We start from the raw sequence: 14857 nt of genomic DNA on the forward strand, positions 1-14857 counted from the left end.
TCCTCACCAGGACAACATATCTTCCAGCTCTCCTGTTGCTTCCCTTGTCACACTGGACCAGGTGAGAAGATAAGAACAGGCTTTTTGAACCCGCCCAGCCCACAGCTCATGCAGGGGATAAGGCAGAGCTGACTTGGTCATCTGTGACACTTATAATAAGCCCCAAGGTGTTCCACTTCCACCTGGCACATTGCTCTTCCTAACTCAATGGCTACCTTAAGCTTTTTTCCCAATACCTTGAAAAAAGTGCTTGAGCCCCTCTAGTCCAGCGGTCCCCAAACTTTTTGGCACCAGGGACCGGTTTTGTGGAAGACACATTTTCCATGAATGGGGGCGGAGGGGGGTGGCGATCGTCTCAGGATGATTCAAGCACATTACGTTTATTGTGCACTTTATTTCTATTATTATTACATTGTAATATATAATGAAATAATTATACGACTCACCATAATGTAGAATCAGCGGGAGCCCTGAGCTTGTTTTCACTAGCCACTCACTGATAGGGTTTTGACGTGTCGGCAAGCCATTGATTTGTTATGGTCTCCGTGCAGTCAAACCTCTCAGCTAATGATGATCTGTATTTACAGCCGCTCCCCAGCGCTAGCATCACTGCCTCAGCTCCACCTCAGATCATCAGGCGTTAGATTCTCATAAGGAGCGCGCAACCAAGATCCCTCGCATGCGCAGTTCACAGCAGGGTTCGCGCTCCTATGAGAATCCAGCGCCGCCGCTGATCTGACAGCAGGCGGAAATCAGGTGGTATTGCGAGTGATGGGGAGTGGCTGTAGATACAGATGAAGCTTTGCTCGCTCGCCTGCCGTTCACCTCCTTCTGTGTGGTCTGGCTGGGGACCCCTGCTCTAGTCTATAGAAGAAACTTTGCTGCTGAAGGGGAAAAAAAATTCTCTGTTTGCACTGATCTGCATGGAATTTTGTGGTCAGATTTGCTGCAGTTCATTTTTCTTTGCTTCGTGCCATTTGGAAAGCAGCCCAAAGTGAAACCCTGCTAAGATACCAACCAACGTCTCCACCCTTGGCTGCAACGGGAAGGACATTTGCCAAGCCTAGCCCCCTCTAGGAGATAGATCTTAGACAAAACCAGGAACTGTGCGGCCATAAAGCAGGCCCATCCTGATTCCTGGCCACCTCTCTGTGGGCACTCGTTGACACTTGCACAGTTGTGCTGAATGGGACCCTGAGTGATTCAGAACACTTTCTCTCTTCAGCTTACTGAAGGCATTTGTGGTATTGCATTATCGGGAGAGGGAATCACATCTAACATTCTAAGGAAAGCCTTTCAAAAATAAAAGCCAAAGAACGTCCCACGAAGCACTGGCTCATTCTCTTAGCTGCCAGAGGATGTGTCTGCACTTACTCCTTAGTTAATCATGAATGATTGTGGGTAGTTCAGGTCATTAGTGAGGTCTTCAGATCCATGATTTCCGTTGCATCTCTTGATCTTGAGCGGGGAGCATCTCTTAATTGTCACATGCATGTTTCCCCCAAGCAGCAATTTTGTCAGGCTTTATTTGATTGTTTCCCTAATAAAAAACCTAAATGTTATTTCTGAAGATATTGGAGATTATTGAGATTTCCCTGTAGAAATCTGAGAAGCCTGCCTTAATTGACACCAGCAAAATATTTGGCACGGGGGATTTGCAGCTTCAGCTAGGAGCAAATGAAAAGCTTGTCTTTGCTATAAAAATTTCATTTTTAGTGAATGGTCCAATTCATATGAAGAGTCAGAAGCTAGAATTCCAGGAAGATCGTTCTATCTTAGGTTTTAATTGATTCTTTTTTTTTTTTTCCTGCCTAGAGATGATTGACTCTGAGATTTTTTTATTTAAGGGAAATATCATTGTGAGTCTTCCTAATACTGTTTCTCTGAGGGGAAGTTAAAAGTGCTATGCAAGCATTTAAATGCTACAGCACTTTATGAGTTAGATCATTTTAGAACATTGATTTTTACCAAGGCTAATTAGATATCATTGGGTCAATTATAAAGCAAGTTCAGAGGCTATCCTATTTACCAGGGAAACAAATCTTTGACAAAGTAAAGTGTTTGGGACAATGATTTGAAAGGTGGATGCTGCCACTGTGCCCGCCCAAATTCAATTGGAAAATTCCACTTTGATATGTATTAAATATTAGCGTTCTGCATAAGATTTAACTTTAAAAGGGGTTGCTTAAAATGTTTAGTAAAACCATTTTCTATGGAGTGTTGCTTTGGTCCTTCCAAAATTTTTTATATCGCCTGATTTCTCTTCTTAAGCACATGTACCCATTTCCAAAAATATATACAATGGAATACACTCCAACCCAATCTTATACTCTGTGTAATACCCAGCCCTCTTAGCCAGTTCACCTGACTTGGGAAACATGGCTTAAGTCAGACATGTCATTTGATTGGCAGGAAAGTGAGCTGTGTGTATAGACTGTACTTTGCTAACAGGAATGCCAAGCTTCAAGAAGAAGAAGAGGAAGAGTTTCCCCTTACAAAGAGATGACCGTTACCTGACAGTTTTATTCACTGGTAAATCAGCAAGATGTAACTCTAAGAACCATCTATACCAAAGAGTTTTGACCTCTTCAAAATTGTAACCTTTGGCAAGGACTCACTCATTCTAAAGATGCAGGCATTTCTTTTTGAAAATTTCTTCAGCACCTATGCCACTAAAGTCATCCTTATTGATAGAACAGCACAGCTCTTGAATGATACGTTGGATTTTAGGGGACCCACCAGAAAGCATGAAGAATCAAATTGGATGGATGAGGTGGTCACCAGCCTACATAATGAAGTTTTAAGTGAAAATATACAGAGTTCAGTTTTGCCCTGGATTCATTAACTGATTCTGAAGAACTTACATTGAAAAACTTAATTCATTCTTCCAATCACTGCTTACTGAACCTCTTCCCCAGACAAGTAAGTTCTCCTTAGCTACTATCTCTTACTGTTCTTCAATTAAAAATATCTTGCCTCTTAGCCAATGTTACTTATTGGTTTAGAGCAACTGTTTCATGTCAGTCACTCAAATGAAAATTGAACTATTGCTTGAAGGGTCTCAAATCTTTCCTTAAGCTGCCGTATTTAAAACTTAGGCTCCAGAAATTTTGCTTGCATTCCATAATATTGGGGAGGTTGACCACAGTCTGCCGTTATTCTGGGCTATTTTTAGAGCACAGGCTTCTGCCAGCACATTATTTACATTGGTCAAATTAGCTGGCTACTTGCCAGGTGGCCTTTTTCTTTTCTGATATGCTGACATTACCTTGATTCTGCTGCTCTGAGGAAGGCCTAGGTTTCTTGCGGGGGGGACATGTGCTATATAATTGCAAAAAAACAATAACTATCTCAAGCATCTGCTTATCTAATCCATTCCTTTTTCTCAGAAAGGGCCACAAACACAAGCTGAATTTTTTTTTTAATCTTTTTTTTTTTTTTCATGATAGTAATCGTGTTGCCAGACTCCTGGGGCGCTGAGTAGATTCAGCTAACCAAAACACAGAACGAATTCTAGGAGACCATAAGGATGTCAAATACAACACCATTCCCTTTGTTTCCACAGAACTATGTTCATATTGATGGTTTGCTTTAATTTTCTTGTAAAATATGCTGGCGAGACGTGGGCCTGTCTGAAATGTAGGGAGGGAGACTGGATTTCCAAACTCATGGAGTGAAATGAGATGGAGCTTGTGAAAGCACCATGCACACAGCAGAGAAATGGCTCTGTAAGGTTTTCTAGCTGACCAAGTGTTTTAAATATCAAACTGGGAACATTACCCAAAGTTTCAACACATTTCAGTGTATTATACACTACATGCCATTATTAGTCATTTCAGAACAGCTTGAAAAAATTGCACAAAGTTCAGTGGATGGCCCAGTCCCGTTAGAGTAATAATATAGCTGAAAAACTTCCTCCATGCCTCCCTCTTTCATGTGAGAACCTTCTTGCACTTTATAAATTTGACTTTGTTAATCCTCACAGTTTCGTTGCCTGGTTGACACGTTTTCCAGACTTTCAGATGTCTCTCTCTCTCTCTCTCTCTTTTTCTCTCTCTCTCTCTCTCTCTCTCTCTTTCTCTTTTTTTTCCTTATGTAAGTGTGCAATAGCAAGGCCTACATTTCAGAAAATGGATGCAGTCCTTGACTTTTACCCATTCTAATATGGTCATTAAGTAACCCTGGAGAAAAGGGAACACTTTGAACAAGAGATGTGAAGCAGATGTAGCTTCAGAAGTAACATTTAAAAATGTGCATTGGATATGACGTCTTTTCACATTTTAGAAATCGTCAACACAGTGGATTGTTTAAAATATATGAAGTGAGATTTAACAGCTGGGGAACACTTGTTTATCTACTGCGTGGTGTTAAATCCCAATAAATGTTTTGAACAACGAACTGGTATGTAACATTATCAAATAACTATTTCTATGAAATGGAGCTTTTTAGATCTCATGGCACAGCTGAGTTTTGTAATATCAAAGGATTATGGGCCACATGTTAATCCAGGATAACATATAATCACATAATTGTTATAGCTGTATTTCAGAAGTTGTTAACTTTAGTATGCAACTTTATTTTATACATTATGGTAAGATATGCCTTATAGTCTGGAAGCAGGGCCAATCAGAGAGCCTCAGAGTTTGGAGTAGAGCTACCTGCTTTGGCCAAATCATCCACTGAGGGAAAATAATCAGAAGGCCTAGTTGGTGTTTGTCATCAACATGACCTGTTTGGTTGACCAGATATCCATTTTTTATCTTGTTGGGTTGGCTTGTTGTAAGATACCACTGTAGAATGGTGTCTTGGATTTTAGTTCTACCAGAGACCACAATAAGGCTCAGATCCTACTGATCTGAGTCATTTCAGTTCAGATGTGGGCCCTCACGTGGTGGTAAAAAAATCATCTTGCCAGTTTTGTTTTCCCTGGCTCTTACATGAAGATTATGAAAGTCTCCTCCCCTGGAGCCTATTATATAGTGTGGGCACTATGCCCCAAAAATTGATTGGAAAAAAAAAAAAGCAAGACAGTAACTAAATGTCGACAGCAGCTATGAAGCTCATGACATGAAATCTGGTGCGAGAGACACAACTTCTTCCTTTTTCTCATTCTGGGTTTTGCCTACGAGGTGGGAGGGGGCTGATGAAGTGTCAGAGGGGTATAGGCGGGCATGTCCAGTCCCGGATCCATCTCTCCACATAGGTACCTGCTGATTCCTTCCTCACTTGGGCTGGCTCTTAGTCACTGGCTGGTGTAGACCTCAGCTCCTTCACCGATAGTCCCATCTGTAAGACCACCTCAGGTCCTGTAGCTCTCTTTGTTGCTTTCATACCTCACAGGAACCATTTCGTGGCTGCAAAAGCATTTGGGGAATAGAAAATTTGTGAGACTAAGTCCCCATCTACCTAGAGATTCCATGCTGCCATGTCTTTCCTTCCCTGGGAATGGGTCCTAGGTGTCTCCTGGTCTTGGATCCCACAAACTGGGGACTGATTCCTTCCTAGGACTGGAGTTGGAGAGATGGAGTAGGAGGGAGTCAGGGTCTTCATCCTGAGTGCTTCTGGTTTTTACCCTCTAATCTGACTCTTCTGGCCTCCAGGAAGTCCTTTTCTGTTCTTGGGGGTATTATACTTTTACTCATGAAGTATCCTCCTTAATCTTTTAAGATTAATCATCTTCTGTCCTCAAATGATCTAAGCTTTTGAAGGAAAAGACAAATTAAGAATGAGAGAAGGAAATTCTGGAGAAAACCTTTGTTAGATATTTTAAAACATTAAGCTAGTACACATTTATGGATTGCTTGTAAGCCAGGCACTGTGTTTACAAATAATATTTTATCCCATTTTTCAATACCTTATAACATAGGCTCTTTAGCTTTAAGACACACACACACACACACACACACACACACACACACACACACATACACAGAAATCTAAGCTCATAAAGTTTAAGTAAGTTGTCTAAAAACCAGTAAGTGGTAAAAATAAGATTTGAACCAGACTTTTTTGACTCTAGAGCCAAGAATCTATCCCCTAAAACAGCGGAATCCCTAGAGATCCTGATATGACTGGTCAGGGTGAAGCTCAGGCATTAGGACTTTTTCTTTTTTTAAGTTTCCCAAGTGATTCTGTTCAGCCAGGATTGGGGGCCATGGCCCTAAACGCTGTGCCCCACAAATCCAAGCGCTGTTTCAGAGCAAGTATACCTCACTGGAAGGTATCTGTTAGAGGTGGATCTTTGGTTTTCATTCCTTCTTGTCTCTGAAAGGTGAAACTCTAGCCAGAGGAATCATTGACATCATTGGGGTTTTGAGCCACAGAACGTATACCTTGCTTCCTATCCTTTTGTGGCCATAATGATTTCCGAAGGTTCATAGGTTAAGATGGACCTCTGGTCATCTTGGAATTCAATAGCAAAGAAAACCTTTTGAGGACAAATGTTTAGATTAAATGTTTAAGCTCTTCAAACAGAGAGAGAGGGGCCGAGGAACAGGCACAGTGATGTTACTTGGAAAACTTATTTGGAAAAAAAGTTTCTTTAGAACATTTTCTGAGGCGGGGAGGGGAGTGGGAGGGCTATTTTTACCACTTCCAATGAAACTCATAAATGATCTTCCAAAAAGGCTCATTTCGTAGGGGGCCGGAGAAGTCAGTTAAAGGCCTTAAATAGGTTGAACTTCTTTACACTTAAAGCCCATTCTCATTCGTAGCCCTTGTTAAAAGTTAAGCCGGGAAATGTCTCTGAGGAGAAATTCAAGCTTTACTTCCAGCTTGGACCGGTCATGAATGGTGATTATCTGACTGTAATTCAAATCATATGTGCTGCCCTTGTTTTTTGCCCTACTCGAGATTATTTTTCCCCTTTTAAATAGAGCAAAATAGTCCTTGGCTTAAGGCAGACCTGTTCACATAAAGACAGGAAATGAGATGGTGTTCCAAGACCTCAGACTGCAAACCAGATTTGTAACTCTCCAGCGAAGATGAGGCCTGGTATGAACACATCCATCGCGAGCTTGATCATCCTCAGTTCAGCCTTCCCCCGGTGATTCATGAATGAATACATTTCAAAACTTGAAACTAAAATTGTCAGAAAAATACAAATGTGGACAAAAGAGGGTCAAGTTAGGCTTTGGTCTCTGAACAGCTGAGTGAAGCGTGAACAACCACTGTGTCTCTAGGAATATTTCCCAGCATCTCAGTGTTGGATATCATTGTGGACAATGTGTGTGAATATCTGGGTTTACTTGTGTGAAGGTTTTCCATGCATTTGGTGTCTTTTTAGGCAGCACTTAAGGCCAAGTGAGCCAGCATGGCCTGGTAGGGAGAGCTTGTCATCAAGAGTTACTACACAGCGGTGAAGGTTCTGCTCTGTCACTTACTGGTAGTGATGTTAGAAAAGCTGTGCAGTACGTCCCCTACATACGAACCTTCAAGCTGCAAACTTTCAAGGATGCGGATGTGCGTTCACATGTCCAGTCATGTAGGTTAGTTGACATGTCTAGCGTACTCTGTCACGTGTGTGCATCCTCTACTAGTGGTTGTGCTTTTGTGTACTTTACTGTACAGTACTGTATAGAGCACAGTAGTACAGTGTCTTTATTTCAAGCCCAGGATGTCCGGAAGAGAGCGTAAAAGCAGTGGTGATGTGGCTGTTACTACTGTACTTTTCAAGGTACTGTACTGTAAGAGTAAAAACGTTTTCTTTATTCTTTGTGTTTTGTTTTTTTTTTTGGTACGCGGGCCTCTCACTGTTGTGGCCTCTCCCGTTGCGGAGCACAGGCTCCGGACGCGCAGGCTCAGCGGCCATGGCTCACGGGCCCAGCCGCTCCGTGGCATGTGGGATCTTCCCGGACCGGGGCACGAACCCGTGTCCCCTGCATCGGCAGGCGGACTCTCAACCACTGCGCCACCAGGGAAGCCCTGTTCGTTTTTTATGTATCATTTGTGTGAAAAGTATTATAAACCCATTACAGTACAGTACTATATAGCTGATTGTGTTAGTTGGGTACCTAGGCTAATTCTGTTGGACTTACGAACAAATTGGGCTTATGAACGTGCTCTCGAAATGAAACTCGTTCCTACGTACCAGTCTTACATATGTGATTTGGGTCTCAGTTTCCTTATGTGTAAAATGGGGACAACAATTTGTGCCTCCCAAGGGTCATTGTGAGGTTAAAGTAAGTCTACAAGTGCAGTTTACAGAGCATCGTGGAAACACTAGCTATTGCTATTGTCAGAGGTCATCAGGAGGCTGCTGAAGACCGCAAAGGAAATAAAAATGTGCCTTGAAAAGGGAAGAGTGAGAAAAACACCCCCAGCCTCCTCCTTGCTCTACACAGGTGCATAGCCATCAATTACTCGACCCTTCTGTGCATTGGCCTCAGAGTTTTCTTTGGTTTTCAAAGTTGTTTTCACTGATATGTACCAGATTCCTTTAAAGGGTCCTCAGTGTTCTGAAAGTTTTAAGACCCTGTTCTAAAAATATATGTTTTATCCTGTGTTGCCAAAGACAATTGTTTTCTTCCCTTTGGTGTGCTCCTGAAGTATCAGCTGGACTTTCTAGAGGTTGCCTCTAGCTGTATTTTGTATTCCCCAGCAACTGGTCAGCACGAGGCCCCGTGTAGCTCCCGTCTCGCCATCCTTCCTCTGTTTTGTGTGTCCGTGTGAGCCACAGTTATGTGGGTGTGTGTCCTGTGCCCTTGCTCATTATCCTCATGTTTATTTGGCCAAATCGACGGAGCAGTAAGTACAGCAGATCTTTTGGATGGGCCTTTATACTGCATATTTTTAATAAAATATGGTAATGTACAGGATTATTTTAAAAATTCACCTATGTGGCCATGTATTCCTCTGACAGTTTCTGCCCCAGTCAGCACAGGACAGCTGTCCCTGAAGCAATGAGAACGTCATCCGATTGCTGCCTTTCAGATACGTTTTGGGGTGCAAACATGCTGTGTAATTTTGCTAGGTAGCGGCGAAGTCTCCTGCACAGGGTTTGAGCCATTTCACGTTCCCACCTCCTAAGTTGTGGGAGGAAAAGAGAAGAAAACAAATGAAAATAGTAACAGCAAACTAAAGCATCGTCAGGCACCATTCAGGAAGGTTAGAGCAGCCTGGCTTGTAAACGTCTGAAACTCAAGGCTCTCCCCGTGTTAAACATTAAGTTCCTTGTCTCCTTTGGAATCATGATGGAGCACGGAAGCAAGAGAGTCAACAACGATTAGATGGAAGAAATACCTCCATTATTTCTGGGATACTTCCTGTTACCGTTTTAAAATGTTAACGAGATGTCAAGCCATGGCAGACCCTCAGGTGGTGTTCCTTGTGCAATTTTGAAGATGGAAAGAAGCACATGACTTAAAGCAAAAGGTGTTACAGAAAAGGGCTTCCTTGGGAGGCATTTTATCTATTTCAGGTCACTAGGGCACCCTTTGAGACATGAATTTTTTTTTACAGGGTGTTAAGCCACGTGCCTGGTTATCTCCCACATTCTTTAACTACCCTTAGAGGAATGCCTGCGTGTAATCTCTAGGATTTTCCAAAGTGAATCCCAATGCCTTTTGGATAATCAGAGACCTGGGCACTCAGCAGAACAAATTTAGCCCTTAATTCTTCTGCTGTAGAGTCAGCAATGGCCACGCACAACCTTGCGGATGAGGGTTTTCAAAAAATCTAATTTAGCACAATGGATACATTCCAAAGAAAGGGCGAACATGCCTGGGTCCAGTTTGTTTTTCCAAAGGGAGCCCTGATTTTGTTAAGGATGACAACTGAGGCATCTGCAACTACAAGCAACATTTTTGTGCCTCGTTCCAACCAAAATTTTGCAACAGATTTTTAATGTAATTTGCTCCCCTCGCAATGAGAAAACCAGGATGAGAAGTCAGGTTTCAGCAAAGAATAATAATCTCTTTGCAACTCAATTATGAGTAATTGAGAAATGGGTTTTGCACTGCAAATACTCAGCCCAGCGCAGCGTAGAGGACGCCAGGCTTGGACGGGTGAGTGTGGTCCTCAGGCATCTGCAGCTGTACTTTCTTCTGGGGGAGCCTCACGCTACATCTCTGCCGGCCAGTGTCAGCCGGGCTTCTGGTGTGGCTCCTTGTGGCAGGTACCTGGGCACCAGCCAACTGCAGGGAGGAAAAAACTCTGTTCCTTTGGAATAAATGCATAGAATAATGTGCTGCCTCACTGCCATTTCCACTGGGGCTTTTTGCACATCCTCAGGTAAACACGTCTTCTCAATCGAAACTACTATCAATTGTGACCACAGAGGAAAAATGGAAGGGCATTTTCCTTACTTGTTCAGAGCTTGAAATAACACCAGATAATGCTTAAAGCGGAAGAAAGAGGGGCCCCGTTTTCTCTTGTCTTGTATCATAAGAATGCTTTTGGCAGAGTTCGGAAAGTTTTTACATTAATTACAGTTAATGCTGGCTACCAGCCTAAGCATTTACATTTAAATGCTAAGCATTTATTTACTCCTTTTACGTTATCATCTAGATGGAGTCTCAGACAGGCCCAAGTTTATGCAAGTAATAAACCGAGTCAGGAGTCAAATCCACTAAAAGCATTTTGCTGAATCTGCGTGTTTACTGGCAAAGCAAGGTCTTAGCATCCTCAGATCATCGATGGGACTTTGGCCCATCTGCCGCTCTCCAGATCATCGTGTTCGTCAGGAGGGAGGACACACTCTGGACAGAGCGACCTCCTAAGCCTTTTCCTTTCCATTTGGCCTTTTGCGTGAGCCGGGATTTTCATGGCTTCCTCTGACATAGATGGATTGCTCAAACTCAGCCCAGAAGAACGGGGGCAGGTTATATTCAACAAGACTGGGTTGGCTAACACGGGCTTTTCCAGTAGAAAAGTAGCAACCTGGAAACTATGCTCCTTCGTGCCATGTTTTCCTTTCCCCATTTCCAACATTTGAATCATTTATTAAAGAAAGGAGCTGTTCTTTTCCTTGCTTTCCTAGGACAATATGTTCTTCAAAAATACGAAATAGGGCACAAGCCAAGATTTGAGGCCCAAGCAAAGCCACCCACAGAATATCCTAGATAGAAGCCTGGGGTTCTCTCCCACGAGGTGCCGAATGTCACAATTGTCTCATATATGCATTGAGTATATGTGAGAAAAAGTCCCGACTTGAACTAACTGAAATGCACAGTAAATTTGATTAACGAATGATATGACATTTGCTGAGTAATTCATTGTGTAAACGTACCTGTTATACAAATTCAGAACGTTCAGAAGGGCACCCAGTGAAAAGGCTTCCTCCCATGCCCTCCAAAGTCCACTCGATCCCTTTCACTTAAGGCACACTAATGCGACCAGTACTTTTCCCCACTTTCTTCCCTCCCTCTTCCCTTCCCCCCCCACTCCCTTCCTTCTTCCTTCCTTCCTTCCTTCCTCCCTCCCTTCCTTTTTTCCCTTGTTTAAATTTAAATGTAATGAACTCAATCTTCTTTTCAGTTATCGTGAAATAACTGAGATTAAAATCATCGTGGATTCTCCTGTCTAGATTTGCTGTTGAGATGCTGAGGTTGTCTGATAACCTCCAGCACAGTACCTCAGGCGTTTCACTTCTATTACCATTTATTAAGTATCTACTCTGTTCCAGACCCTGTGACAGAACAGCCAGTTCATGGTGTCAATCGAGTCAAACAGCTGTCAATTCGTTTTTAGAAAATTGACTGATAGCCAAAAATTCCAACTGGAAGCTGGATAAGTTAATTAGGAAAAACAGATAGATAGCATCAGCTAAGAGAACCCTGACAGAGAAGAGCAATGAGGGGGGTGAGCCTCCACCAGACATCAAAACATAGTCGGAAACCTCCATGGTCCAAACAGCTTGGTATTGACATATGCATAGGCAGACTAATGGAGCAGAGTAGAGAACCCAAAAAGATCCACCTGCATATAGAAACTTAGTAGATGAAAAAGGGGGTATATCGAACTGGTGGAAGAATGGACTTTTCTAGAAGTGGTGTTGGGATAAGCAGATAGCCATTGGCAAAAAGCAAAATTGGATCCATGACTCATACCATATATGAGGTTAAACTCCAAGTAGGTAAGAGATTGAAATGTAAAAGCTGAAACTATAAAAATATATATTTTTAATATTGGCAAATTATTCCCTAAGCTTGGAGAGTGCGAAACTGTCTGAACTATGACTCAAATCCAATTACAGTAAGAGAAAAAAATTGATAAACTTGGTTGTATTGACATTTTTTTAAATGTTGTATGGAAAAAAAAATCAAAGAATAGAAAAAAGCTAACAAAAATAATTGCCATGAGTTAGATAAAAAGACAAATGACAAACCAGGGAAAATATTTGCAACTAATATCAAAAACAAATGGTCAGTAACCCTAAGGCACACACAAAAAAAAGCTTCTAAAAAATAGAGGAGAGAACCTCAAACAATTCTACAGAAAAATGGGCTGGAAATATAAGTGGACAATTGACAGAAAAAGAAGTGCAAATCTCTCTTAAAAGTATGAAAAGGGCTTCCCTGGTGGCGCAGTGGTTGAGAGTCCGCCTGCCGATGCAGGGGACACGGGTTCGTGCCCAGGTCCGGGAAGATCCCACATGCCGTGGAGCGGGTGGGCCCGTGAGCCATGGCCGCTGAGCCTGGGCGTCCAGAGCCTGTGCTCCACAACGGGAGAGGCCACAACAGTGAGAGGCCCACGTACCGCAAAAAAGTATGAAAAGATGCTCAAGTTCATTCATAATAAATCATTGTAAAATAAAGACTACACTAAGATACCACTTCTCATCTAGTAGATGCCAAAATCCGAAAGGTTGATTACATGGTCTATTGGCAAAGCGGTGGGGAAACAGGGACTCTTACATGGTGCTGGTGGGAACGTGAAATGGCTCAAACCCTGTGCAGGAGACTTCGCCACTACCTGGCAAAATTACACATGCATTTACCCTATGACCCTGCAATTGTACTTCTAGGAATCTCCGTAACACCCCGGCCAAAATATGAAAAGACAGATGCACAGGGTTACTCACTGTAGCACTATTTATAAGACTGGAAACAACCCAAATGTTCATCAATAGGAAACAAATTGAATAAATCATGGGACGCCCACATAACTGAGTAATGCACAGCTATAAAAGGGAATGAGGATCATCCCTGGGTATAGCTGTGGTTTCCAGGGTATGTTACATGAACAAAGAAGAGTGGAAAAAAAGAATAGTATGCTGTCATTTATCATTTATGCTACTTGCTTATATTAAGAGAACAACGAAAGAATAAACCATACATTGAAAAAAATGGCTACTTTGGAAGAAGGGAGGAACTAGTGTGATGGTTACAGGAATGAAAGCTAGCCTTGTTAAATCTATTCTGTTTTGTAGATTTGACTTTGGAACCATGAAAATGTTTTACATAATTATAAAACAAAATTTAAAAAGCAATCTCTAAGAGTTGAAAATAAAAGGAAACAAATAAACCTAACTGTGTATTGGGCTGGTGGCATAAGCAAGGAGAGAGGAACTCCTCCAAGTGACTTTTAAATGTGGTAATTTAACTGTATGTCCCTGGTGAGTATATACTCTTAAGGGCCAAAGGGCTGCAAAAGGAAGTCTTAAATTGTTTTCAGCAATCACATTGTTGGTCCTAGTGCTTATATTATTATTCCGATACTGTTTTAAGTATGCTGTGGGATAAAGCAAATAAATAATTATGTTGGTGTCATTAAGAAATGGGATCTTGGCATGAGTATAGATACAGTTGTAAGATCAAGAAATTTAAGTAATATCTTGTTAGTTCTGATTTTGAATTAGGAGTATGAACTCAGATAGATAGATTTTTTTCAAGCTCTGTCCAGTCAAAGTTCCTGGGACCAATGCTTAAACCAATACCAGTGAGTACACCTAGCACCCAGATTGTGGTTCTGCTAAAAGTCTCTACTTGCCAAGGCTTCTTGGCAAAATGGCAGATTCCATGTTTGGGAAGAAATAAACAAGGTGAGCCTGGGGCAACTTGTCATAAGTGAATGCAAGGAAGCTATCAAAGACTAGAAGGGACATGTCACAATGACTCAGGAGCCAACTTGCAAAAGCTTCCACAGGGCAAATATTTTAACATCAATAGAGATAACTAAAATGGATGGAAACAAATCAAATATGTTTGAATCCGGAGTTCCAAATGATACTGGAAAAAAAGTCACTGGTCACCTTTGGAGAATCCTAAGAAATAACTCATTATTTTGAAAATGGGTGAATAAAGGAAAGAATAAAACATTTATCCTGTTGTTTCTATATGAACTGTACCTCAGGGAACAAAAGAGTTGATGAGAGGAAGTTTCTTTTTATGCAAGTATTACAGCTAATGAAGAGAAATGAGAGTAGTAGTGCAGCCGGGCAGAATGAAGCCTCAGCTTCTGATGCCCCTGCCTGGGGTCATAGGCTGGAGAAAAAAGGACCATTGTGCAAACCCCAGTGAATAAATGGATCTAGGCAATGACCCTCAATGGCTGCAAACATTACAATGTAGAGAAAACCTGGCTGTGGAAGAACACAGCACTGCTTGTGAAGTGGTCTCACCAAAAAATCAAATTTGAATCTGAGCAAGATGCTAGATCAAACTACCAATTACAGGGAGGACAGGGGCCAGAGGAACAGGTAAACTCCATGGGGATGCCATGGATGAAGGGAACTGCTGGACAAATGACCCAGTTTCTGCAACAAAAACTTTCAGGGATATTAAAAAAGAGAGATGAGGAAGAACCTATACATTAAAAAAGACTTTGGAGACTAAAAACCAATCACATTGTATGGACCTAGTTTGAATATTTCTTCAAGTAATTTTAGAATGTTTAAGAAAATCTAGGAAATGTGAAC

The sequence above is a fragment of the Delphinus delphis genome, chromosome 16 (genome assembly GCF_949987515.2).
Source record: "Delphinus delphis chromosome 16, mDelDel1.2, whole genome shotgun sequence".
NCBI lineage: Eukaryota > Metazoa > Chordata > Mammalia > Artiodactyla > Delphinidae > Delphinus > Delphinus delphis.